Source organism: Rhincodon typus, chromosome 8, assembly GCF_021869965.1.
Source record: "Rhincodon typus isolate 14 chromosome 8, sRhiTyp1.1, whole genome shotgun sequence".
In the NCBI taxonomy this organism is placed as follows: domain Eukaryota; kingdom Metazoa; phylum Chordata; class Chondrichthyes; order Orectolobiformes; family Rhincodontidae; genus Rhincodon; species Rhincodon typus.
In genome coordinates, this window is record NC_063339.1 from 57,289,117 (window position 1) to 57,315,075 (window position 25,959).

A 25,959-nucleotide genomic window follows, 5' to 3' on the forward strand; every position below is an offset into this window, starting at 1 on the left:
TTGAATTAAATAAAATATCTGGAACTAAGAATCCAGTGGTGACCATAAATTCATTGTCGATTGTCAGGAAAAACCCATCTGGTTCACTAATGTGAGATAACAAGGTGTAGAGCTGAATGAACACAGCAGGCCGAGCAGCATCAGAGGAGCAGGAAAGCTGATGTTTTGGGCTTCTTCAGAAATGGGGGAGGGGAAAGGGGTTCAGAAATAAATAGGGAGAGGGGGGAGGCGGATAGAAGATGGATAAAGGAGAAGATAGGCGGAGAGGAGACAGTCAGGTCAAAGAGGCAGTAAAGGTGAGTGTAGTTGGGGAGTTAGGGAGGGGATAGGTCAGTCCAGGGAGGACGGACATTTCAAGGGGGCGGGATGAGGCTAGTAGGTAGGAGATGGGGTGGGGCTTGAGGTGGGAGGAAGGGATAGGTGGGAGGAAGGACAGGTTAGGGAGGCGGGGACAAGCTGGGCTGGTTTTGGGATGTGGTTGGGGGAGGGGAGATTTTGAAGCTTGTGAAGTCCACATTGATACCATTGGACTGCAGGGTTCCCAAGCAAAATATGAGGTGCTGTTCCTGCAACCTTCGGGTGGCATTGTTGTGGCACTGCAGGAGGCCCAGGATGGACATGTTGTCCAATGAATGGGAGGGAGAGTTGAAATGGTTCGCGACTGGGAGGTGCAGTTGTTTAGTGCGAACTGAGCGTAGGTATTCCACAAAGTGGTCCCCAAGCCTCCGCTTGGTATCCCCGATGTAGAGGAGGCCACAACGGGAACAGCGGATACAGTATACCACATTAGCAGATGTGCAGGTGAACATCTGCTTAACGTGGAAGGTCTTCTTGGGGCCTGGGATGGGGGTGAGGGGGGAGGTTAGGGGCAGGTGTAGCACTTCCTGCGGTTGCAGGAAAATGTGCCAGGTGTGGTGGGGCTGGAGGGGAGTGTGGAGCGGACAAGGGAGTCACGGAGAGAGTGGTCCCTCCGGAAAGCAGATAAGGGTGGGGAGGGAAAAATGTCTTTGGTTGTGGGGTCGGATTACAGATGGCTGAAATGTTGGAGGATGAGGCGTTGGATCCGGAGGTTGGTGGGGTGGTACGTGAGGATGAGGGGGATTCTGTTCTGGTAGTTATTGCAGGGAGGGTGTGTGAGGGATGAGTTGCGGAAAATGCGGGAGACACGGTCGAGGGCGTTCTCAACCACTGAGGGGGGGATGTTGCAGTCCTTGAAAAACGAGGACATCTGAGATGTTCGGGAGTGGAATGCCTCATCCTGGGAGCAGATGCGGCAGAGGCGAAGGAATTGGGAATAGGGGATGGCATTTTTGCAGGAAGGTGGGTGGGAGGAGGTATATTCTGGTAGCTGTGGGAGTCAGTGGGCTTGAAATGGATATCAGTTTCTGGGTGGTTGCCAGAGATGGAAACAGAGAGGTCCAGGAAGGAGAGAGAGGTATCAGAGATGGTCCAGGTGAACTTAAAGTTGGGGTGGAAGGTGTTGGTGAAGTGGGTGAACAGTTCGAGCTCCTCGTGGGAGCACGAGGTGGTGCCGATACAGTCATCGATGTAACAGAGGAAGAGGTGGGGTTTAGGGCCAGTGTAGCTAGGACGAGCTACGTTCCAGTGCACTTACAAATCTAGAATCTACCCAAAAATGGAGAAGATTACCCAGATATGTATTGTACACAAAAAGCATGACAAATCCAACCAGATCAATTAGCATCCCATTAGTTTACTCTTGATCATCAGTAAAGTGATGGAAGGTGTCATCAGCAGTGCTATCAAGCAGCACCTGCTCAGTGATGCCCAGTTTGTGTTTCACCAGGCCCAATCAGCTCCTGACTTCACCAAAGACTTGGTTCAAACGTAGACAAGAGAGTTGAATTCCAGAAGTGAAGTGAGAATCATTGGCCTTGACGTCAAGGCTACATTTGACCAAGTGTGGCATCAAGGAGTTCTGGCAAAACTTGAGTCAATTGGGAATTAGTGAAAAACTCTCTGCTGGCTAGTCATACATGGCACAATGGATAATGGTTGTGATTGCTGGTAGTCAGTCATCTCAGCTCCAGGACATCTTTGCAGGAGTTTCTCAGGGCAGTGTCCTAGGCCCAACTATCTTCAACCACTTCATCAATGACCGTCCTTCCATTATAAGGCCAGAAGTGGGGTATTGCCAATGATTGCAGTGTTCATCACCATTCACGACTCTTGAGATACTCAGACCGTTTGTGTCCATAATCTGTAAGGAAGGACAACATCCAGATTTGAGCTGATAATATTTGTGCCACACATGCCAGACAATTACAATCTCCAAAAAGAGAGAATCTATTCACCACCCCTTGACATACAATGGCATTTACCATCACTGAATCCCTGACAATCAACATATTGGCGTTATTACTGACCAGATACTGAACTGGACTAGGCATACAAAAGCTGTGGCTACAAGAGTAGCTCAGAAGCTAGAAATCTTGCAGTGAATAACTCAGCTCCTGACTCCCCAAAGCCTGCCTATCATCTACAAAGCACAAGTCAGTAGTGTGATAGGATGACTGCAGCTCCAACAACACTCAAAAAGTTTAATACCATCCAAGACAAAGCAGCCTCCTTGATTAGAACCACATTCACAAATATTCATTCCCTCCACCACTGACACTTAGTAACAGCAGTGTATATGATCTACAAGATGCCCTACAGAAATTCACAAAGGTTCTTTAGACAGCCCCTTCCAAACCCATAACTGCTGTCATCGAAATGTACAAGAGCAGCAGATGCATATGAATACCACAGCTCCAAATTCCCCTCTGATTTAGAAATTTGTTGTTGTTCCTTCAGTGTTCCTATGTCAAAATCCATGAACTCCCCCCCCCCTTAAAACAGTGCTCCTCCATGTTGAACAAGGTGACAAGGGCACAAAATGTCAATATCTACCTCCACGAGTGGCTCGACAACAGCACTATGATTGAGTTGGTCAGGTCCGAAAGAATATAACTGCTAGAATGGGTCTGCTGCAGATACATCTGTCCATGACGGTAAGAATGACCACCGCACAACCCGCCGTCTACAAGGTACAAGTCAGGAGTGTCATGGAATACTCTTGACTTGCCTGGATGGGTGCAGCTCCAACAACATTCATGAAGCCTGATACCATCCAGGTCAAAGCACATCCACAGGCATCCACTCCCTCCAACGCTGACACTCAGTAGCAGTAGTGTGTACTATTTCCCAAGATTCTCTAGAGAAATTCACCGAAGAACCTTTGACAGCACCTTCCAAACTGACAACCACTTCCATTTGGGAGGGCAAGGGCAGCAGATACATGGGAACACTACCACATGCAAATTCCTCTCCAAGACCCTCATCATCCTGACTTGGAAATATATCACTGTTCCTCTACTGCAGCTGGGCCAAAACCCTGGAATTACCTCTCTAAGGGCATTGTGGGTCAACTTACAACATGTAGATTGCAGTAGCTCAAGAAGGTAGCTTACCACCATTTTCTCAAGAGCAATAAATGTCAGCCGGCCAGGAATGCTCAGGTCCCATGAATGAATTAAAACAAAGATGCATCAAATGGACTAAAGCGGTCCAAGAAGGCAGCTCACCATCACCTTCTCAAGGGCAGCAATGGACAGGCAATAAATGCTGGCCCAGGCAGCAATGCCTACATCCCATGAATGATTAACAAGAAGGTCATAGCAACAGCTTTCCCCTCATGAACACTCATTGTTAAGTCTTCAAAAAATTCCTGCAAGTTAGTTGTACACAATATTCTCTTAATAAATCTATGCTGCCTCTTCCAAATCAACCCACATTTTCTTCTATATTAGTGCAGTTAATACTTCAGTTCTGTAAATTTTTCACCCAGCAGATACTGGTTCAAGCCCCCATGACCTTCGACCAAAAATGGAATTAATGTAAGAAAAATATTGAACATCAGTAATTTTAGATCCCTCGGATTACAGATTAAACTCTCAATCCACAGATACTACGAAGGTCCACTAGGTGACAGTGTTATCAAAGCAGATGATGTATTCAAACTAGACAGACAAAGAATGCTTCTAAATTGAACCAAGGTATATATTTATAAAACCTAACACTTTTAAACTCAACTTGGACAGTAGAAAATGAGAATTTTCCACCAATAACATTCAAGGTGGGGAGTAGTTAGATTCAATTTCCAGGAAAATCACCTCATTTTATTTCCCCTTTGATGAAGGGAGAAGACTCAAAACTCAAGACTCAGAAGGAAATGTTTTCAATGAGCTGTACTGATTGAATTAAGGAGACCTTTTTAAACAGAGATAACAGCCTGAAGGCTGCAGGAAGCCAATAAGCATGGTCCTATGGTTAGTTCATAGTTATGAGAAGGTATCCCATAATAGCAGTTCTTTTTGACACATTCTATACCCATACAATAGAAGAAAATATAGGGACTGCGTATACATTTTTCCCATTGTAAATTAGTTCAAGTGTAGACATAGTCATTTCCTTTAGCCAAGAATAGCTTTGTGGTAATTTATAAAATTACATAACAATTCATCATTTCTGGTACTAGAAGCCAAATCTAGATTCCTAAAGACATTACAGGGCAGTTAATATTTTGTTTATTATAAAATGAGTGAACCCATAAGATCCACTGAAAATATGATTATACATTCGAAAACTGGGCAAAACACAAAAGATAAATTTTAAATGAACACTACAAAGTTAATCACTAAAAACTGATTGAAGAGTGGAAAGAAACTGAGTTGACAAACCAACTTCAGAAAGTGATTGCAAATGCAACATGTTGAAGGAAGACAAACTTTAAAAGCAAATTTAATGTTAAAAAAAACAATGTGGTGAAAAAGACATAATTATCACCTGGTCACATGGAAAGAGATGACGAGCCCACTGAAAAGATATTAGTGTTTCCAGTGTACAGTGACATCACCATTTTGCATTTAAAGGTCTCGTCTGCACCTCAGAGTCTGAGATCTCCTAAGTGCAGGTGCTCAGTATGGAACCAATGGTGAACCAGATTATAAATAGTCCAAAATGCCCAACTCAAGCCTCAGCCAAATTCAGCAATTTACGTTCACTAAGTCATTCTCCGAGACTAGCCTTCTCACTGGGGTGTGACCAAACTGGATTGACAACTCCAACTTTTTTGGCAAGCACTGAAGCAGTTGTGTCAATCCAATTTGGTCACACCCCAGTGAGAAGGCTAGTCTCGGAGAATGACTTAGTGAACGTAAATTGCTGAATTTGGCCGAGGTTTGAGTTGGGCATTTTGGACTATTTATAATCTGGTTCACCACACTGAGCACCTGCACTTTGGACATCTCAACAGGTGACTGTTCTTTAAATTTGTTTGAAACGTTTATGGCGACAAATCTGTTACATCCACAGAGATAAAGGCCAAATAGAGGGGAAATCTAGTAACACTTGGAAATGAAAATACTTGGGCATATTGGAGTTGCATTATGAAGCATGCAAGATGAGTCATTTGCAGGTTTCATTGCTTTTTCCTTCTGGGCTGGCCTCAGGCTTCAATGCGGCCATGAAAAGCCACCCCTGATGAACTAATGGACCCTTCCACCTACTGATTTGTACCAAGACCACGGAGACACACCAACCCCAGCAAGAGGAACAAACGGCAACCAAGAAAGGCCAGCAGCAACTCCTGTCTGAGTGACAAGCTTCTTTCCTGAATGCAGGTCCTGAAAATTGTCAGTGTGAGCACAACTACCCATCGAGCTCAATAAAGAGAACATTTGGATGAGGTCTGCTCTAAAAGAAGTCATAAGACATCCAACTGTGCCCGCCAAAAGAGAGCCTGGAAAATACATCAAGCAAACCAATTTCAAAACGGGGATTGCAATCTGTCCAAAATTTACAAAAAAATTTGCCCAAACTCAATGTCACAAATGATAGCTTAATAGGAGCCAGATTTATCCATGCTACTTCTTTCTTAAATAAATCACAACCTCATCCAGAAATCAAAAAGTTAACTTGCAATCAGTATGTCACCTCACAAAAGGCCTTTGCTGCCATTAAACAAAAGCAGACACTATTAAAAATGATAAAACTCAAAAATTGCAAATGCAGAGATTAGGGTACTTGAAGGATTTCCACAAATGGAGAAGCATACAATCCAGGAGTTAAAACAAGATAAAAGTACACAGACTTACAATGCAGAAATAACTACTGGCCTTTTCGAGGTATGCCGTTGGCTACATCCAGAATTCTGAAAGGCAGTGAAAGTATCATGAAGATGTTTTATTCCCAGTTGACAGCAATACTGGACAAGTCAGATCCCAGAGTTAGACCTAGCTTGACAAATTGTAAGTATTATTTTTGCTATTTGTTTACTGCAGTGGTTAGTCAGAGAACATATTCGCAAGATGTTGTCAATTATTTTTAACAAAGAACATAAAACTTTATGACATGGGGAAAATACAATTTTTCCACTAGTAGGAGTGACTAGGACCTGAGGGCACAGCCTCAAATTAAAGGGAAGATCTTTTAGAACTGAGATAGCAGGAATTTCTCTAGCCAAAGGATAGTTAATCTGTGGTACTCATTGCCATAGAAGGCTGAGGAGGCCAAGTTCTTGAGTGTATTTAAGTCAAAGATAGGTAGGTTCTTGATGAGTTAAGGGGATCAAGGGTTATGGAGAGAAGACAGGAAAATAGAGTTGAGAAACATGTTAGCCACGATTGAATGGTGGAGCAGACATGATAGGCTGAATGGCCTAATTTTGCTCTTCTATCTTATAGTCTTATTATCTTATTTCCAATAAATGAGAACCAGTTTGACACAAACATATCACAAATAACGAAAAGAAAGATTCAACCCTTTTAACTCCTAATGACAACCCTACAAACACTTAAATGTCAGTGAGGGTCACTCTATTCTGTCTTTAAAATTCCCTATTCAATTAGCATAACTGTAATAGGTTTCTTATGAGCAAATTTCTGCATTCACTCAATTTTTTTTAGTTAATGCCTTTTTCTGAGTTACCTAAAAAGCTGCTACCTCAACTCGCTTATTGCTTATGTTCTTTAAATTCGTCTGCCAGCCTATGGAAATGCTTCTTACTGACATTTATGCCACTTCAGACTTCTTTTTGGCCTGGTTTTGAATCTACTAAGTTAACAACACCTCTGCTGCTAAAGACCCCTTCTTGCTGACAGAAACTGCACAAAGCCTCACTGTTTCTGGTTATGTTTCTGTGAAACTGGATTCTTGTCAAGAGGCAACTGCAGTTTTTCTCTTCTATCTTTTCTTTCCTAATGCACTAAATAGTTCACCCATATCATTAAAAAGTATGTAAACAAACAAATATCCTGACAGCAAACAAGGTAATGCTAGAGGATTTCAGCAGATCTGGCAACGTCTGTGGATGGAGAAACAGAGTTAATGTTTCGAGTCCAGTACGACTCTTCTTCAGGTTGAGTTCTGAAAATTCTCTGAAGAAGAGTCACACTGGACTTTTACCATTAACTATGTTTTTTTCTTTGCCAATGTTGTGTTTCTCCAGCAATGTTGTTTTAGATTTTCAACATTCCCAGTATTTTGTTTTTATTTGAAATTTTCAGGCACCCCAAACCACTCTCAGAACTCAAGAGGAATGAATGCTATTTCTTAACATACAATATATAAATACAAATATAGGATTCTTGTGGTGCAGTGGTTAGTGTCACTGTCTCTGTGCCAGGAGACCCCCGGATTCAAGCCCCACCTGCTCCAAAGGTGTGTCATAATGTCCCTGCACAGGTTGACTAAAAACACCTATAAAGATAAATCAAACTTAAAGATATATGTTTTGCTTCCACTTTAGAACTCAAATTTCCTTATAATAATCTTTCATGAATAAAGAACAACAAAAATGATAAAGTTGATATTTACACAGAAATGCTAAATAATGTAACTCTCATGTCATTGTAACAACATTTGAACCCTCTTAATGAAATTTAGACCTGCCCAAATACCTTTCCAGATTCAGTGGCATTATCGGTCAGAAGTCCTGAGTAAATGATCCATTTCAAACTTCTCTGCATGCCTCCAACATCACAGATGCCAGTTTTCAGCCAAGTTGATTTATTTCATGTGGCCTAAAAATAACAGCTCAAGACACTGGATATTCTGAAGGCTATGCATCACAGCAACATTCCAGCAATAGTGCAGAAGATTTTTTTTTGCTTCAAAGCTAATTCTGTCCTGAGCAAAACTGTTTCAGAACACCTTCAACATTTGCAATATGGAAGATTGTCCAGGTATTTCACATCTTCAAGCAACATGATAAATCCAACCTGGCAAGCTACTACTCTTATCATGATGAAAGGTGACATTGGTGGTGCTGCTAAATGGTACATAACCAGTAACAAGCTGCTCCCTGATGCCCAGAGTGAATTACTTGGCTCCTGATTTCATTATTACCTTGATCCAAATATGGCTAAAAGAATTCAATTCAAAAAGTGAGGCAAGAATGACCACACTTGATTTCAAGACAGCATCAAGGAACCCTAACAAAATAGAAATCAATGGAAATCAGGAGTGGGATGGAATACTCTTCATATGCCTAGATAAGTGCAGGTCCAACAGCATTCAAGAGGCTCAACACTTCCAGGACAAAGATTGACACTCCATCCACCACCTTAAAATTCATTATCTCTAGGATCAATGCAGTGTGGCAACAGAGTGTATCATCTTCAAGATGCACTACAGCAATTCACTAGGTATCCTTTGACTTCCAAACCAACAAATGTTCTTACCTGGAAGGGCAAGGGCACCAGACACATGGGAAAAGCACCAAGTGAAATTTCCCCTCCTAGCCATGCCATCCTGAGTTGGATGTTCCTTCACTGTTGCTTCACTATCATTTAGTAAAAGTCCTAAGCTCTTTTCCTAACAGCAGTGTGAGTGTAACTACTCTAAATAGATTACAGCTGCTCACAACCACCTTTTGAAGGGCATGTAGAGGTGGGAAATGCATACTGGCACTGCCAATTATGCCCACATCCAGTGAACGAGTAAGAAATATATTGCTTCCTCAAGCTATCAAGTTTCATGTTAAAAACAAAACACTGTGGATGTTGGAAATCTGAAACAAACACAGAGTGTCCTGGAGAAACAAAACAGGTCTGTCAGCATCTGTAGAGAGAAAAGTTTAGAGACAGTTAGGAACTGTCAGTGTCTATAAGGCAGTTCTGAAGAAGAGCTTACTGGGCTCAAAACATTAACTCTGTTTCTCTCTTTACAGATGCTGCCAGACCTGCTGAGTTTCTCCAGCATTGTCTTTGCTTGTTTTTGAAGTTTTATGTTATCATGTCAAAAAGAACAAAGAAACCTCTGCTGCTTTCCACCAATCACCCTACTTCAGCTGATGGACAACTACTTACCCAGGTGAATAACATTGAGAATATACAATAATGTTGTAAGGGCATAGAATACATTTTGGGTGTAGGACTTCCATCTCCTTTATGTTTTGTTAGGATTGTAAACTTTGGTTAGTGTTTGTTATGATGTGTTAAGGGCTATCAGGGTTCCTAAGGTCTGTTGGCCCTGTCAGTGTCACTTGAGCACCCAATACTGCTCTTTGTAACTGACTATCCTATCAATAGCCCAGACAGTCTGTGTCTGTGCATATGATGTTTGTATGCAATAGTGAGCTGAAATAAATTTCTGTTGAATTCTTCAGTATCATGTGACTCACATAGCTCTTATGTTATGAAGAATACCATATCATTACTACATTAGGTAAGATACTCAGCTAAAGGCAAAATGCACGTCATGTTAAGCAATGGTTGCTGTTTTTAAAATCCCCAATGTCTTAGTGGCATATATTTTGAAAATTAATTGAAAAATCAATTGGACAATAGACTTGGACACCATTTAGACAATTAATAGCATCAGCTGCAATGAGTAGATCATAGATATGTAAAGCCAGAAACAGAGGTAATTTCTTTCTCATTAAAATCTAAGTTCTTTCAAGAAAGACTAAATTCCTAACAATGAAGCTGCAAATAAAAGCAAGACAAGTTCAGGGGGAATAAATGCTCTAATTCTCTGACTCACACCCCCCACCAAAGTGAAACAAACTGCCAGCCAGAAGTTCTGATTTTACAAAAATGCAATCAACTGTTCCTCATAGTATAGCTAAAAAAAGATTTCTTACAAGACTATACATTCAAAAAAACCTCTTAAAAACAGATTTGTGCAATGAGATAGTTCACTTGTGTGCAAAGGTTGGCTGGTTGCATTTTTTCCTTCCAGATCAACACCAAAGTAGGCTGCATGATGTCATCATTTCTTATTTAACATGACGGTCATCTAGTGGCTGTAACATGCAACTACAAGCCTACAATTTTTAATCTAAAAGGCTGTAGCTCCGAAAGCACTTTTTCTTAGAGGGACTAAGGCTGGAGAAGGAGCAGTAACAAGAAAAATAAGGGAAACGGAGGCTGAAAAGGAAATAAATGCAGAGAGAAGCAAAACCAGTAAAAGAAAGAAACAAACACATCACTACACTCTGCTATTAGGGAATAAGAAAGCAAAGGCCTCCAAAAAGAAATGGAAGGCAACCACTTCAGTACGTACTGAACAGTTAATGATACCTGTACTGAATTACAACTATTCAAGCAATGCATGAAGTCTTATTTTACAGATCCAACAACAGAATGATTCCTAGGAGAGAGTTCTGAAAATCCTGCTTGTCAATGGCAAATAGGTGCTTCACAGAATTAAAACATTTGGTCTTTTGTGGATGCACAGAAAATCCAGATAAGATCTGAAATATACTCAAAGACGAGCTCAATGTACGAATTAACTCCAGGATCAACAGACTCTAATTCATGTCATACAGACAGTAATGCCAGAGTCAACTGACCAGTTTCAGAGCCAGAGTCATACAGCATGAAAAAAGACCCTTTGATGCAACTCGTCCATGCAAACCAAGTTTCCCAAATTAAACTTTTCCTATTCATATGCTTGTCCAAATGCCATAACTGTACCTGCATGTACAGGTTCCTCTGACAAATCCAATGCATTGCATAGAACAGAGCTCTGTTACAGAGGAACACTGGTAGGGTGGTTCATGCACGCAGCAAATTGAAACTCTCAAATAGCAGAGTTGGTTCTGATCCATCAACCTCTGGGTTATGAGCCCAGCACACTCCTGCTGTACCACTCTGCTAGCTCATGAAAGAGTATAGCAAGAAAGGAAGGAAAGGAATTGGCTCAGAATCAAACCCAGGCTTCCCATGTGAATTCTACCACTGAACCATCGATGCAGGTCAGAAGATATGGGAGCAAAGGTGTGACATGAGTGTGACTTTTCTGAAGAAGGACTGTCAGAGAGGCTTTTTGAATTAGTAATTACTTCAGCACCAACTAAAGCCTTTAGGAAGGATCAAATCAATAAAATGTATACATCTGCCCAAAACAGTCTTAATATCTGTGAAGCATTTGACAGTAAGAGACATTGGACACACAAGTGTAGAAAATCTGGTTTCGAAGGGCAAGCCAGCCTACAGAACAGCTGATCACCAAGCTCCCCAAATCTATTGAACAGTTTGTTAAAAGATGCATCAGGAAAGGGCATAACGAATAAGCACCCAAAAAGGAACTCTCAGAGAGTCTCATCGAATTAGTAATCGCCTTGATACCAATGAAAGATATCAGAATGAACCTTCTGGGCAAGAAAAAGGCTATAACATTTTCACACAACTTGAGGATGAACACAAGTGTGAAGCAATAGTGAAAACAAAAAATGCTGGAAATCAGGCAGCATCTGTGGAGAGAAAGAGAGAGCAAACTAAAGTTTTGAGTCTAGATGATTCTTCCTCAGAGCATGTGAAGTCATAGTGGCAGGTCAACAGCACCAACTTTATGTGTAGCCAGAACTACTGCTACAGTCAGCAAAGTACAGCAAACCAACAACATCTGTAACAGATACCATTTGTTGCACCTACCTTTTCTTGATATCTGCAGAGCATGTGGCTCCAAGGAACATTGGGCACACATGTGCAGGAAATCTGGTTTCAAAGGACAAAACAGACCCTGGGACAAAACACAGATGACCAACAAAACAGTACAACAAAAAAACACTGGCAGTAAAGTAAGTGTTAAGGTACACAGATACAAACACATTCATAAGGTTCAAAGTCAACCAAGCAAAAGGCAAATTTCGACAGATGATCAAGCTTTCCATATTATTACTATCATACATGAGGTCAATAGTGTAAGCCAATAAGAAGCTTTTAAAACCATTAATGTCATGTGTCCTGTGAGACAACCCGAAAGCTAAAATTGACACAGGCACTAGTGTCAGCATATTACCACCATACATTGTGAAAGACATTTACCTCAGCAAGGCAGGGCTGCATGGTACAGATAATGACAGACTGTCTCTAAGCATATAATGGATACTAATTCAATGGATTAGAAGATTCACATTGCATTGTCATTACACAAGTTCTTCATTTTTTCCCAAAATCTTTTATCTGGCAGATATTAATGGTACAGCAGAAACAGGACTACCAGTGTGCATATTTCTTAATGCCGGCACAATTCATAAGATTCAACCTGCACTCACTGTTGTGGAACAGTCCATCATCAAATTGGTCAACAATTTCAAATGCCTGTGAGTTTTAAAGAAAGACGGCATCACAAAAGCTTGCCTAGATCCAAAGCACCTCAACTTTTCACTTAATAGGTGTCCACACAAAATACTGAAGCTGGAAGAATCAAATCCCAAATTTTGAACATAAGGAAGAGACAGGTCAACAACAGCCACATAAACTTTATTGGATTCATTTACTGTGCCCATGGATCATAACCGTTTGAAATTATCTGCCAAAAACCGCTAATAAATGCACTGCCACATTCGTAGCATTTATCTGTCAAAATGGAGGAACATAATTTTAAAATAAGATATAAGCTAGATACCATTATATCTGACACATTCAGCAGATCACCCAATCCACATAAAGTCAAGATATTCCTCTTGATCTACACATGGATATTCTTGGCTGCAAAACTCTAAGGCATTCTCAAAGTTAATCTGTTACACTTTGGCTAGAGCCAGTGTGAATTGTTGCAATTGGAAATACTGAAGATGAGCAACTACAAGTAATACAAGAGAATGTTTCACATTATTTAAAGAAGGGAACTTTTATTCATTTTGGCAACAAACAAACCTAATAGTCATGACAAGTCACTTCCAAAGGCGAACAAGTTCGAAGAACGAAAAGCATTGCTCCAAGGAATCATGTCCATGTTACACCAGTGACACATGGGTATTGAATGCACAAAACAGCTAGCATGTGAATCTGCGTATGAATCAGTAATGAACCAAGATATCCACTGGCTTGTGAATGCATGTGAGGCATGTGAAACATGTCAACTTGAGCAGTGAAGGGAATCTTTACAACTACACAATGTTCCATTCACACCTTGGACAAAGCTAGCAACTGACTTTTTTCAATTCACATGGAAGATTGAATCCTCGTGAAAGATTACTTCTCCAAATTTACCATTGTTCAACGATTTAACAACAGGAGTGTGATTACCTTCAATACTACTGACATAGAGCTATTTTCACTTTATTTGGTATCCCAGAACAAAGAGTGTCAGCTATATCACTGACTTGGAGGAAGGAAGTGAATGTACTGTAGACAAATTTGCAGACAATGCAAAAATATGTGGAAAGACAAGTTGTGAGAGGGATACAAACAGTTTACAAGAGATATATTGATAGATTAAGTAAGTGAGCAAAATGTTGATGAATGGAATGCAATGTGTGGAAATTGTGAAGTTGTGCATTTTCGAAGGGAGGACAAAAGAACAGAAAAAAATGCAGGCATCTACAACACACAGGGTACATGTACATGAAACACAGAAAGCTAGCACACAGGTGCAACAGGTAATCAAGAGGACTGATGGAATGTTGCTCCTTATTTGAAGGGGTTTAGATTTTAAGAGTAGAGAAGTCTTACTGTTTCTGTATAAAGTAATGGTGAGACTACATCTGGAGTACTGTGAGCAGTTCTGGTCCCCTTATTTAAGAAGAGATATCATTTCATTGGAGGCAGTTCAGAGAATGTTCACTAGGATAATACCCAGCATGGAGGAATTGAAGGTGATCTCATTGAAACATACAGGATCCTTAATGGGCTTGACAAGGTAAATACCAGAGGATGTTTCCCTCATGGGAGAGTCTTGGATCAGAGGACACAGACTCAGAATTAAGGAGTCCCAATTTGGGTGAGGAGGAATTTCTTCTCTCAGAGAGTTGTGAGTCTTTGGAGCTCCTTACCACAGAGACGGGCAGAGCCATAAAATCTGTACAGTGTGGAAACAGGCCATTCAGCCCATGAAGTCTGCACTGATCCTCCAAAGAGCATCCAACCATATCCCTGTAACCCTACATTTCCCATGTCTAATCCACTTAACCTGCACATCTCTGGCTATTATGGGCAATTTAGCATGGCCAATTTACCTCACCTGAACATCTTTGAACTGTGGGAGGAAATCAGAGCAGAAACCCATGCAGATTCAGGGAGAACGTGCAAATTCCAAACAGGCAGTCACACAAGGCTAGAATTCAACCCACGTCCCTAGCACTGTGAGGTAGTAGTGCTGATCACTGAGCCACTGTGCCACACCAGTGTAAATTTAAGGCTGAGATAGCTAGATTCTTGATCAGTAGGGAAATCAAGGATTATGGGGAAAACTCAGGATAATAGATGTGAAGAATGTCAGTTTGATCGACCATGATCCTATTGAAAGCTGGAACAGGTTTGAGGGGCCAAATAGCCTTCTCTTATTTCCTAATGTCTTATGGATTACACAGCACAATTCACTAGCAAAGTACTTTCAGACATGTTTACTATGTGAGGAGCAACACATATGCCATCATACCACTACCTGGTCTAGCAGAACATCAATAACATGAAGCATCACACAACATCACAAAATCTTTACATTACATTGCTGCATGTTTATGCAATGCCATTTGTGAAGGGATTACCATCCCCAGCAAAACTTATGCTTTGAAGGCAATGCAACTGGCCTTGCCCAGGAGCCAATTTTCTACTCATTGTGAGCCTATGGCCATCCTAGTCTGAAAACACTGAATCTTGTCTGACCTCGCAAGTTAGGCAGATGCAAGTCTGGTTAGTATTTGGATGGATGATTGCATGAGAGCACATAAGCTTCAGGATGGTCTATGGTTTTTGTGGCACAGTGATAGTGTCCCTAGCTCTGCACCAAAGGGTCTGGGTTCAGGTATCACCTGCTCCTGACGTGTATAATAATATTTATGAACAGATCAATTAGAAAATATTGCAAACTTCAGCAAATTCTTCTTCCAATGAGAATGCAAGGTACCTGACAGGCAAGCAGGTCGAGAAATACCAGAAGTATGCACTGGGTGGAGTAAGAGTTAGAAATACAAATCTCTGAATCCCTGAAGTACAAATGCTTCTGAAATGTCACTGAAGCCAATTTCTCCAGATCGCAGCTATTCATACCCTTTCTCCATGACCAGGAAAGTCAACTAGCTCAGGCAGTGGGATTCTTCACGCATTGCTGGTTCCTCCAGGTTTTAGGCACTATCAACTGCACCTACATTGCTTTGAAAGCACTCTATTACCAACCTGCAGTGTTCATCAACAGAAAAGACTTCCACTCCATCCTGCTCAAATTATGTGTGACTTTTGGAGGTTTGAGCCACACATCCTGGGAGCTGTAATGACTGTTATGAACTAGACAGCTCACTGATTCCTGTGTCCTCGGGTAATACAGGGATGGCTGCTGTGAGACAAGGGTTACCTACACCAAATATGGCTCATGACACCATCTCAGGCTGATGCAGCATGGAGGTGCCGTGCTTACCATACTTTCACCAGAGCCATAGTGGTACAGGCTGTTCACCTTCATAAGATAAGGTTTCAATGCTTAGACCACTCCAACAGCGTCTTATTGTGTAGCCTCGAGAGTATATGCCACATCACTGTGTTCTTCACTTCTGGAGCCGACAAAGAGATTAGGATGATGTCCTTGATGCATACAGAATGGGGGATCGATAGCAGTCTTCTGAAGATGAAGATGAGGATGAGGATTAGGCCAAAAAGGGCTGTCCAAAACAGCATGACACAGCAATGTATCATCAAATGAGAGAAGCCAAAATAACCTAATTGAAACCCGATTCCAGGATGGATGAGTTGGGTGTGGACTTGGCTTAATTGTTTAAAATTCTGTTTGTAATTGGGCAAGCTGCCCCTGTTTAGTGCAAAGAACATGTAGACACTAATATTTTGTGGTCCTGATCTTAGCTGTTGTTGAACTAATGTCTTGTTGTCCAGCTGATTAGAATATTGGCACTGGTGTTGATGGGAGAGCAATACAGCAATATTGATCTTACCTTTCTCAAACCACCCCCATCCCCAGCACCTCAACTTCCTCACCAGCAGGCTTGGTTCTCTCAGCTCGTAGAGGGGCTGACCTTTCCTGCTATGAGACAAAGGAAGGGATTAGGTAGAAGTGGCTGGAAGAGCAAATAGTGGTGATGCAGGAACAGGGTAAGTAATGAAGTGTGCCCAGTGAGTGAGTAGGAAGTGCAGAGGGCAGAAAAAGTTATTAGTTCAAGAGGATGTTTCTGGGTGAGAGGCATTGAGTGGACCTTCTGAAAGGTGTAGTCTGTGACCTTTGGTGAAAGGCAAGTGCAGTGGCAGAGTTAGAGGTGAGTGGTGGCCTTATATGTGAGGCAGCAGAGAGCAGATGGTGGAACATACCAATAAAGGGCAGAGACAGTCATCGACCTGGGGTGCTACTTGTGTCCAAGTTGATTTGGTCTGATGGTGGGCCTCCTGCGTCTATCAGCTGGACAAAGGATGGCCCTCTTCTCCAAAACCTTGTCCACCAATACCTCCAGGTCCGTCTCCTTGAAAATTGCAATGATCTTTCCTTTCTTCTGGGTTGTGTCCTTGGTGAAAATGGTGGAGCACCACAATGTGAAGACTGGTTCCTGGTTTGCAGTGTCTGAGTTTTAAAATTGTACCAGTATCATGATCAAAGTTCCCTCTAAGCTGTGCAACTCCTGCTGTTGTAGATACCTCTTAGAGTGATCCATTGGTATCTCTCTTTCTATCTGAGATTTCTTTTCAACAATTAATGTTTCTTTCTTCCTTTGACTGCAATATAGGTTTCTGATGTATTCAATCTTTTATACAATTTTCTTAGGGAATGAAGTTAATTTGCTCTATTGAAGATCCATACTGTCTTATCAAGCTTCTTTTAAAAACACAATACCCAATTATGTTTTGTGGTCATTATTGTGTAAACTATTATTTTTGTCTGCCCAGAAGGTTATCCATTTTACTCTTGCTTTCTCCAGGAATTTTTCATTATGTAAAGCCCCTTACTCTCAATTTTCTGCGAGGAGATTTTTTCTCGAATATTTCCTCTCAATTCAACATCAAATCTTCATAACTTAACCACTCTCTAATTGGTCTCCAGTTGGCCTGTGATTACCTTTGTTTTCCAAGTTAGTTTATTTTTCTCTCAGCTGTTCAAAGCTTAATTTAGATAAAGAACTGTACAACAGTTGTTCTGTCAATCCAGATCATTTTGTTGTCAACAGTGAAGGGAAACATTTTTAATCATCGCCCTGAATGAGTTTAAAAGGGTACAAAAGATCTTTTCACCCAATCGGCTTGAAATATTCTCATTAAGCCACACAGACTCTAAGCAAGGAAATAAAAAAAGGAAATAAAAATTGTATTTAAATCATGCATACAATATAGAATGTAGCCATAATCCATAAAGGACAATTAGCATCTCTGTACATTGGAAAGAGATAATGTTAGTCATGTATAGCCTGAGTGTGAACCTTCCACAAGGTATGGCCCAGGCCTCCATGACCGACCATAGCTGGTACAGATATTCAATCCAGCCTGTTGACTTTATTCTACACGACACCCTGAGCTCATTGACTTCCCATATGCAAGGTAAAGATTATGAAATTCAGATAGGAATAAAGAAGAGAGATGAAAGAGACAAACAGGGAAAGCAAAGAAACCATTGATCTATTTTTAAAAGAACTGCACCATTTGTTTCACTGAAGAATGAGACTCCATGCTTGTAAAATTAATTTTTCGTCTGTCTTTATTGTAGACCAAATGGATAGGTACCTGAAATTAATGCTATCACAGTGATTTCAATCCCAAGCAAACAATATGAACTGCAACAGAGCACATTATGGAGGAGCAGGGTATCTCTGACAGCAATACTTGGACTGAAATATTTCACCGAACACTGAAATATTTCACTGCACATGTGCTGGCAGAATTATCCTGTAATAATGACAAGTGCCGATAACCTCACCATTACTGCTGCAGCAAAGACAGGGGCATTATTATTATTACATGCATATATATAAGCAAAATACGGGAAAGAAACAAAATAAAGAGTGTTCATTTATCAAGACAAAAAGCATTGAATTCAGTAAAATTAGCTTTCCAGTCATATATGCTGCAGCAAAAATAACATAAAACGGATAATGATCAAAGTCGTTATGTGATCATACCTCTTGATTTCAACCCATGCTCATGACTACTTTCCTGAAATGAAATACGAGAAAGATAATACATTTTGGTTTCTTAAAACTTGGTGTGAAAGTGAAAAGAAAACTAAAATTGAGAGTTTCTTGGAAATTCTATTTTGTATGAAAAATTGGCAGATAAATAAAAGATGTGTAAAAATTACAAAATTGATTTAAAAAAATGACAAAGAAGCAGAATATCCTCAATGTTATTTCAGGTTGTTTGAAATCTCTTGACTATTATTCTTTTCAAGAAATTCAACGATAATCCAAATGTTCATTTTCAACCTTATTCATGGTCAATGAAGTATATGATTTTTTATTCAATCTCCTGAATAGCAAGTTGGGAACTTATCTAAATGCAGCTAATTACATTTGGCCAAGCTTTGTCCAGGGTACAATTATCCTGCCGGCTCCACATTCATTTTCTGCTAATCAGTTATTACTTTAGGGCCATAGGCATACAAACCACATGCTCTAATTACAAGGTCTGTGGTCCTCTCGTTTGTAATGCATGTTTATATCCAGCTAAACAGATGGGTTTGTGAAACTTCTTTCCCTCGCTGGAAAAACATCAATAAACAAAATTGAGAAATATTGAAATGAATAATTCAGTATGTGCACAGCTTTCTCATTTGAGGTTTTTATTCTAGCAATTAATATAGTACCTAATAAAAGTATCAAACAACTCATAAAATTAGTTTTGGCAATATTCAATGCATCATTACATGTTTAACTACCAAACAAAGTGCGGAACATATAACAGAAAAAGCTTTGAAATGGTAATTTTTGTTCATGGTAAGTTGTTTAATTTTGAATAACATGAGAGTGTGATATTTTATACTTGTGATATTTATTTATTAATGTTTGAGGTGGAAAGGTTGGTGGGGGTACGTGGGCTGGCGATGGGAGATGCATCCCTTGCATTTTTTGACACCTGGCTTTATTCTAAAATAAGTAGAGACACCAGGGATTTATCGGCAACATATTTTTTTGAAATATTAGCTTATTGAGGAAATCATAAGACATTGACAAATAATGAAATGTCCAAAATTGTGAAAATTCAAAAATAAGCACTAGGATTTTCTATCAGGTCAGTGTATCGGTACAGGACTCACTGTATGTTCCCTCTTTTTCCTCCTAGTCATCTTCAACTTCAAAAGGAAGGTCTACTAGGCCATTTGTGTTTTGAAGCAACTTGGTTCAATCCAACCTTTAAAACCATGAAAGATCACTTCAGTATTAGTTGGCCCACTCCCCGCACATGTTGTAACTTTAGACTTCTGTAGAGAAGTGCTAACAACACAGATTACATCAACAGCCATAAAAAAAACCCAGCAACTAACTTGGATACAATTCATGATCCCTTCAAATAACATTGGTGGCTGTCCCCCTGCCTACTGATTGTATGTTCAGTTATGAAAGGGTTAAGCGACAGCACAGTCTGGAATATGGCTTTTGAACGTGGTACCATTGGCATCAAAGCAGCATTCAACACAGATAGTATACTGATCAGATAGTTGCAACATTCCATTTCAAAATGGATTGAAAATATTTGACTAGTTGATTGTTAGATTTATCTGCAGTGTTTGTTCTGACAGTAAATGACAAGTATTAGGGTCTTCAATGAAATATTTTGAAGAGGAGCAATTTGTTAGTTTCAACATGTCTTGATTCTATGGGCACTGGTGGAATGGTAGGCCATTATCAATGCACGCTGTGCAGATTCGAGTATTGATATCAATGAGAATACCATGCAGGTTGTGGTTTTGGTCCCATTGCAATATCTAACCAGGAAATTGAGTCAAACCAGCATACTGACACTTTGAAGCAGCACTAAGCAAACAAACTATTTCACAGTTGCTCATATTTGTAACCTCAAACTGCAGCAACAGTCTAGCTATAAAACACATTAGTGTTTCTTAAGCCTAGAATTGTAGGCCGAAAAGCTCCAACCAGTCCATTGGTAAGTACAAGAGGTATGATCCCTGTACCTAAATGGTGAGGACTGAGGCGTATGGATGGAGGACATTGGGCCAAATATTCATGGGATCAACCAACTGCACAGAGTCAGCAATGGAACCGAATTGAAACTTTGACCACTGCAGAGGTTATTTGATGGGCTGGGATAAGGATACAAGATTGATAGTGACCCATGTTATTTGATTTTAAGGATTGAGAGATGCACTCCGAATTGACATTTAGTTAAATTTATTAGAATATTGTATCTTGTTGGTTTTACCCAGCGGGTGACTCTTAAAGGATCAGCAGTTATACTGATTATAGACTGGGCTATCCTGTGTGCAGCCAGTGCTGAAGTTATTCACCTCAGGATAAAACAATTTTGCAGTATAGGACACAACATTTGTTAAATTCTTTATATGTATCTGCCAAAGGCCGAACCTCATTTTCAGGGTTTGGGGATAATGTGCCAAACCTTTGACCTTTATCAACACACATCAAAGATCTCCCACTCCATTTCATAATGAGTGCGTACTTCATACCCACTGTATTGGGACCATAGGAGGCTATTTAATACTTGGGAAATCCATGTGGTGTGGACTTGTTTCCCAGGCATAGATTTTGCATTTGGTTGTAGGTACTGGCTACCAGGTATTATTATGCTCATGCCTAAAGTTCAGAACGTTCACTAAATGGCAGGCATCTTTGTGACACAAGTAACCCTGAGCCCTCTATTGGATAGTTTACTCCTGAGCTGTCGTAATTCCTTGGCTTCTATCTTTTACTTGAACCCTGCAGTGTTGCTCTGGTTTTCCAGGAGCCACCCTACCATAGTTTATGCTTTATTTTTCCTGGCAATGGTACTGATTGGTCACTCTTCTCAATTTTGCAGGATTCTTTCTCTCACAGTCCACACATGCTGGACTTAGAGAAGTATAATCTTCAACGTTACAGATTTTCTTAGTAGCCCTAAGTTTTCTCAATGCTGATCATCTTTAGAATCTAATGCACAGCTGTACGAGTGTAAGAATCTGAAAGGCTTACTGCTGAGGAGTCCATTGATCACTGACTAATATGATAATATCATATGGACTCAGACAGAGGAACAGTTATAGATCTCAAAAGAATAAGAACGAACATTGAGATCATCCTCATAGTCTCTGTAACATTGTCTGTAAAACTAGTGTAACTGTACCTAGTTGTTATCATGCAATAAACTACATCCTGTTTAAAACAAGAGCTTCTTCCCTCTGGAATACCTGGTGTCTTTCCTGTACCATACTAGACCAGATGGGCTCTGTTTGCTACCAGGAAAGAGGATGGTGGCAGGAGGTCTACCAAATGGATCTTACACCATGATAATCTGTGAACCTAAAGCTTATGACAGTGCCCAGCTTTAAGAAAAATGCTTTGACTGTAAGCCAATTGGTCATTTTCAGAAAATGCGCTAAATAATCACAGAGCAGTGAGAAGACAACACCTACTCATGCAATCAAGTTAATGGCATGAAACAGCTGGCAATCGAAGAGAAGTCAAGTATATTCCGAGCAGAAATGCACCATCCAGACCTCATTCATTTAGCAACAATGTATCTATATCAGAAGGCATTTGATTAATTTTAAGCCTAACATACTGTGTCACTATGTTATCAAATAGTGGACCATGGTTGAAGAAACACTGTTTATAACTTAGGACAATGTAACCGCATGGACATGGAGTATACCATTTAAGTTTAAACATTTGCTACAAGCATTTCTGCAACAGAAGGGACATCAGATTGTGGAGAAATTATACATACTTCACAATAAGGAATTCTTACTCTTGAGCATGAATGTATGCTTTAACCTGAATCCTTTTCAAGATACAGAAGTAGTCAAAACAACAGGTAAAATAAATTACGGCTAGTGAACTCCCAGTCAAGGGACATTTGGTGGAAGATATCATAGAGCTTTCTATCCTCATGGGGAAACTCAAACTGAAGATAGAATCCACTGAGATTATCTTATGTTGATGTAAAATAAAATTATTTCATGCTGTCAGCAAGCTGGAAACCTTAAGATATAAAGGATTGCTAGTAAAGTTTTACACTCCTATCAACAATGAAGAGAGTAAGAATCAGCAACATTTGTAGGGAAACACAATTGATGAAAGAGCAAATGAACAGTATAACCTAGTTGAGCAAACTGATTCATTCTCAAATGACGTAATTCAGATTGTAAAACAACGCTTGGTGAACAGGCAGTGATAACAGACTCAAGCCAGGTGTCAGATACTAAGAAGATGCATGTTCAAGCAGCACATTTTATTCCTGTCTTCCCAGGATGAATCATCAGTACCAGTGACAGAGATCCTGTCAAGCAAGAAATAATTCTCAAGTAGTGTGACTGAGGAAGTGAGCATTTTGGTTCTCCAAGAAAGCAATCACTGAGGGTGAATGAAAGCATTCAACCTAATGGACAAGTTAAAGTAACAAGTCTACTCACTTCAACACAGATTTGTTAGCGATTGAGAATAAAACTCCACAGATTGAAGATGTGGTGCATTCAGTTCCATGGAAACCACCACATGGACGGGATGGCCAATATCCACAGATTCAGGAGATTATCAAGGTAAAAAAGAAAGAATAGGTAGCTATCCTTTGCATAAGGAATGCATGAGATTAAATGTCCTCCAGTTCTTACAATGGAACATTTGCTTATTTCAGCAAGATAATCATCCACTGCTAAGGAAATCCAAGTGATAGTAGGTCCTCCAGTTAAAATGGTCTTACAAACTTTACAGTGTCAAGAACAGAATCACAGTCAATAGCTTTCAACCCAGAAACCTATCAGTCTTCGAAGCCTAAGTAGAACCCATTCTGAAAGAATAGTAAAACCACTAGATTGCCTGATTTTGTAAAATCAGAGAACTGGAGGGAGATTGGGTATTGGCAAATGTAATTATTAACATAATTGTATAATATTAGTATTGGGAAAAATGTTTGGGATGAGATGCTGCATAAGAGTCGAAGGGTCTGAAGGGTTATTGCTGTGGATAGTTTTGGACCTCAAAATATGAAATGGAAATATTAACAAGGCTGACCACTTCCAGTTACTACACAATGAATGCAATGTGTTTGAATAATGGGCGAGGACAACAGATGGGTCAAGTTGTTGGAATGATTGTGATAAAAGAAACCATCGCACTAACAGTCCAGATTCACCACTTTGTGGATCAGCTGCTGTCCATTGCTTTGTACTGCACTGTTTCACAATGAATCTAGAGTGAAAGGAATTACAGTGGGAACATTATTTTCTCTTTGGTTCTCACTGATTAGACAGTTTTTAAAAATATTGAGAAGCCTTTTAATCTGATCTTTGCACAATATTTTCTGCAGCAGTAGTCAAGTCTAAAGATGTAAAATTCAGTTAAATAAACATTAATAAACTGATAAGGGTTGCTGATGGAAGAAAATTAATCAGTATTGATACATTTATAGTTTTTAGATTTCAATGCACTTAACAAATAAGGGGGGATAATTGTCACCCTATTGTTTCCTCAGCAGAAAACCCGCTTTGACAATGTTTAAATCAGTGTATTATGAGATTTGCTTACACACCTGGTTTATTTTGAATCAAAGCAACTTTATATAGGTACAAGCTAAACCTTTTCGGCTTTTAATGCTTATGTCCAGTCAGTTTGTTTCATCTTAAACTAAATATTTCAGTGCTACAGTAAATGAGAAAGCCTTGTGTATTTTATCTGTGTTCACAGAGTTTTCACAAGGCACATTGTTTATTAACTTTCTACATTTAATCTGATAAAACTATAAACATTAAATAAAATTTAAGAAAATCTGCACTAACAGATAAATTGCACATTTTATAGCTGTAAAGACCACTTGATTAATTGTTTGGACTGTGGACTATGGAGAAGATACTGCTTTAAACCAAAGAAACTGTTTAAGATTTTTGCATTTTAAAAAAAAAATTATCGAAACACATTATGAGTTGTATCTGCAATATTACCTTATTTGAATAGTAACGGAGAATGCCAGACAGAACAGCACCACGTCTGTGTTCAGGGGCATTTTGTTGAGTGACAATTTGACTGGGTTTTTAATCAACATAAGACCTTAAGACATAGGAGCAGAATTAGGCCGTTTGGCCTATCAAATTTATTCTGCCATTTGATAATGGCTGCAGTGTTTCTCAGCGCTATTCTCCTGCCTTCCACTTGTAACCTTTGATCCCTTTACTAATCAAGAACATATCTATCTCTGTCTTAAAGACACTCAATGACTTGGGTCCGCAGCCTTTTGTGGCAATGAGTTTTACAGATAGACCATCCTCCGTCTGAAGAAATTCCTCTTCATCTCAGTTCTAAAAGGTCATCCCTTTGCTCTGAGGCTGTGCCCCCAGGTCCTTGTCTCTCCTACTCGTGAAAAAGTCTTCTCCACATCTTATCCTATTGATATTCTATCCTGTATTGCTGCTTGCTATTGATTTAATTTCATTTCTTACTAACAAGGCAACCCTGCCTGCTCTGCTCATCTGCCTGTCATTTTAATAGGATGCATGTATTTAGTTCCCAGCCCTGATTCCCTTGCAGCCCATGTCTCTGTGACACCCAAACATCATATCTATCAGTTTCAATCCGTGCTACAAGCACCAGTTGTTGTTGTCTCAAGAGGGTTTTAGCATAGTAACAACCACTTGATTGGTTCCTGGGAAGACAACTACAGCTGTGTGTGGACAATAGAATGGAAGCATTCGGCCTGTGAAGAGAAAATGTCCATCTTTCCCTTCTGTGTGGAGAAGTCAATGAAAATTTCTAGTAGCTTGCTACTCACATTTCTCTGTCAGCTGCCCTCTCTGCAAATCTCCTGTTGAAAGGAAAGATGGAAAGTCACCTTCAGAGATATTGAAAGGGATATCCTCAACTAGTGAATGAGAGACTGAAAATAAGTGCATGCATAACATCATGTCATCAGCAAAAAGTTGGAAGGAGTTGGAAGGAATTGAAAAGAGCTGAAAGAAAATAACTCATTGATGTTTACGATCTGAACTGGTGCCAGAACAGTGTTTCTCTGACTGCTTTCTTCCTTCCCCACCTTTCATATTTGTGCCTTGTCTTGTCTCCTCATGTGTCTGCAAGGAAATTTTATGAAAGGGTCAAAGTATAACTTAAAGGGGTATTGATTAGCAATTCAACCAATCTACTTTTTGCCCATGGTTAAGAACAGTTTGATCGCAATATTTTCCAAATATTTTCTTGTAAATTGGAAAAAAAAAACTGATGTAGAGCAGAGCAATTCAGTGCTAAATCAAGTTTTCACATTTCTGACAACTCTTGAAATAGTGGGGTTTGATTTCCAACGCACCACCTGTGAGACGTGATATAGTGCAATTCACTTTTTTACTTTTGCAAACAAAAACATACAA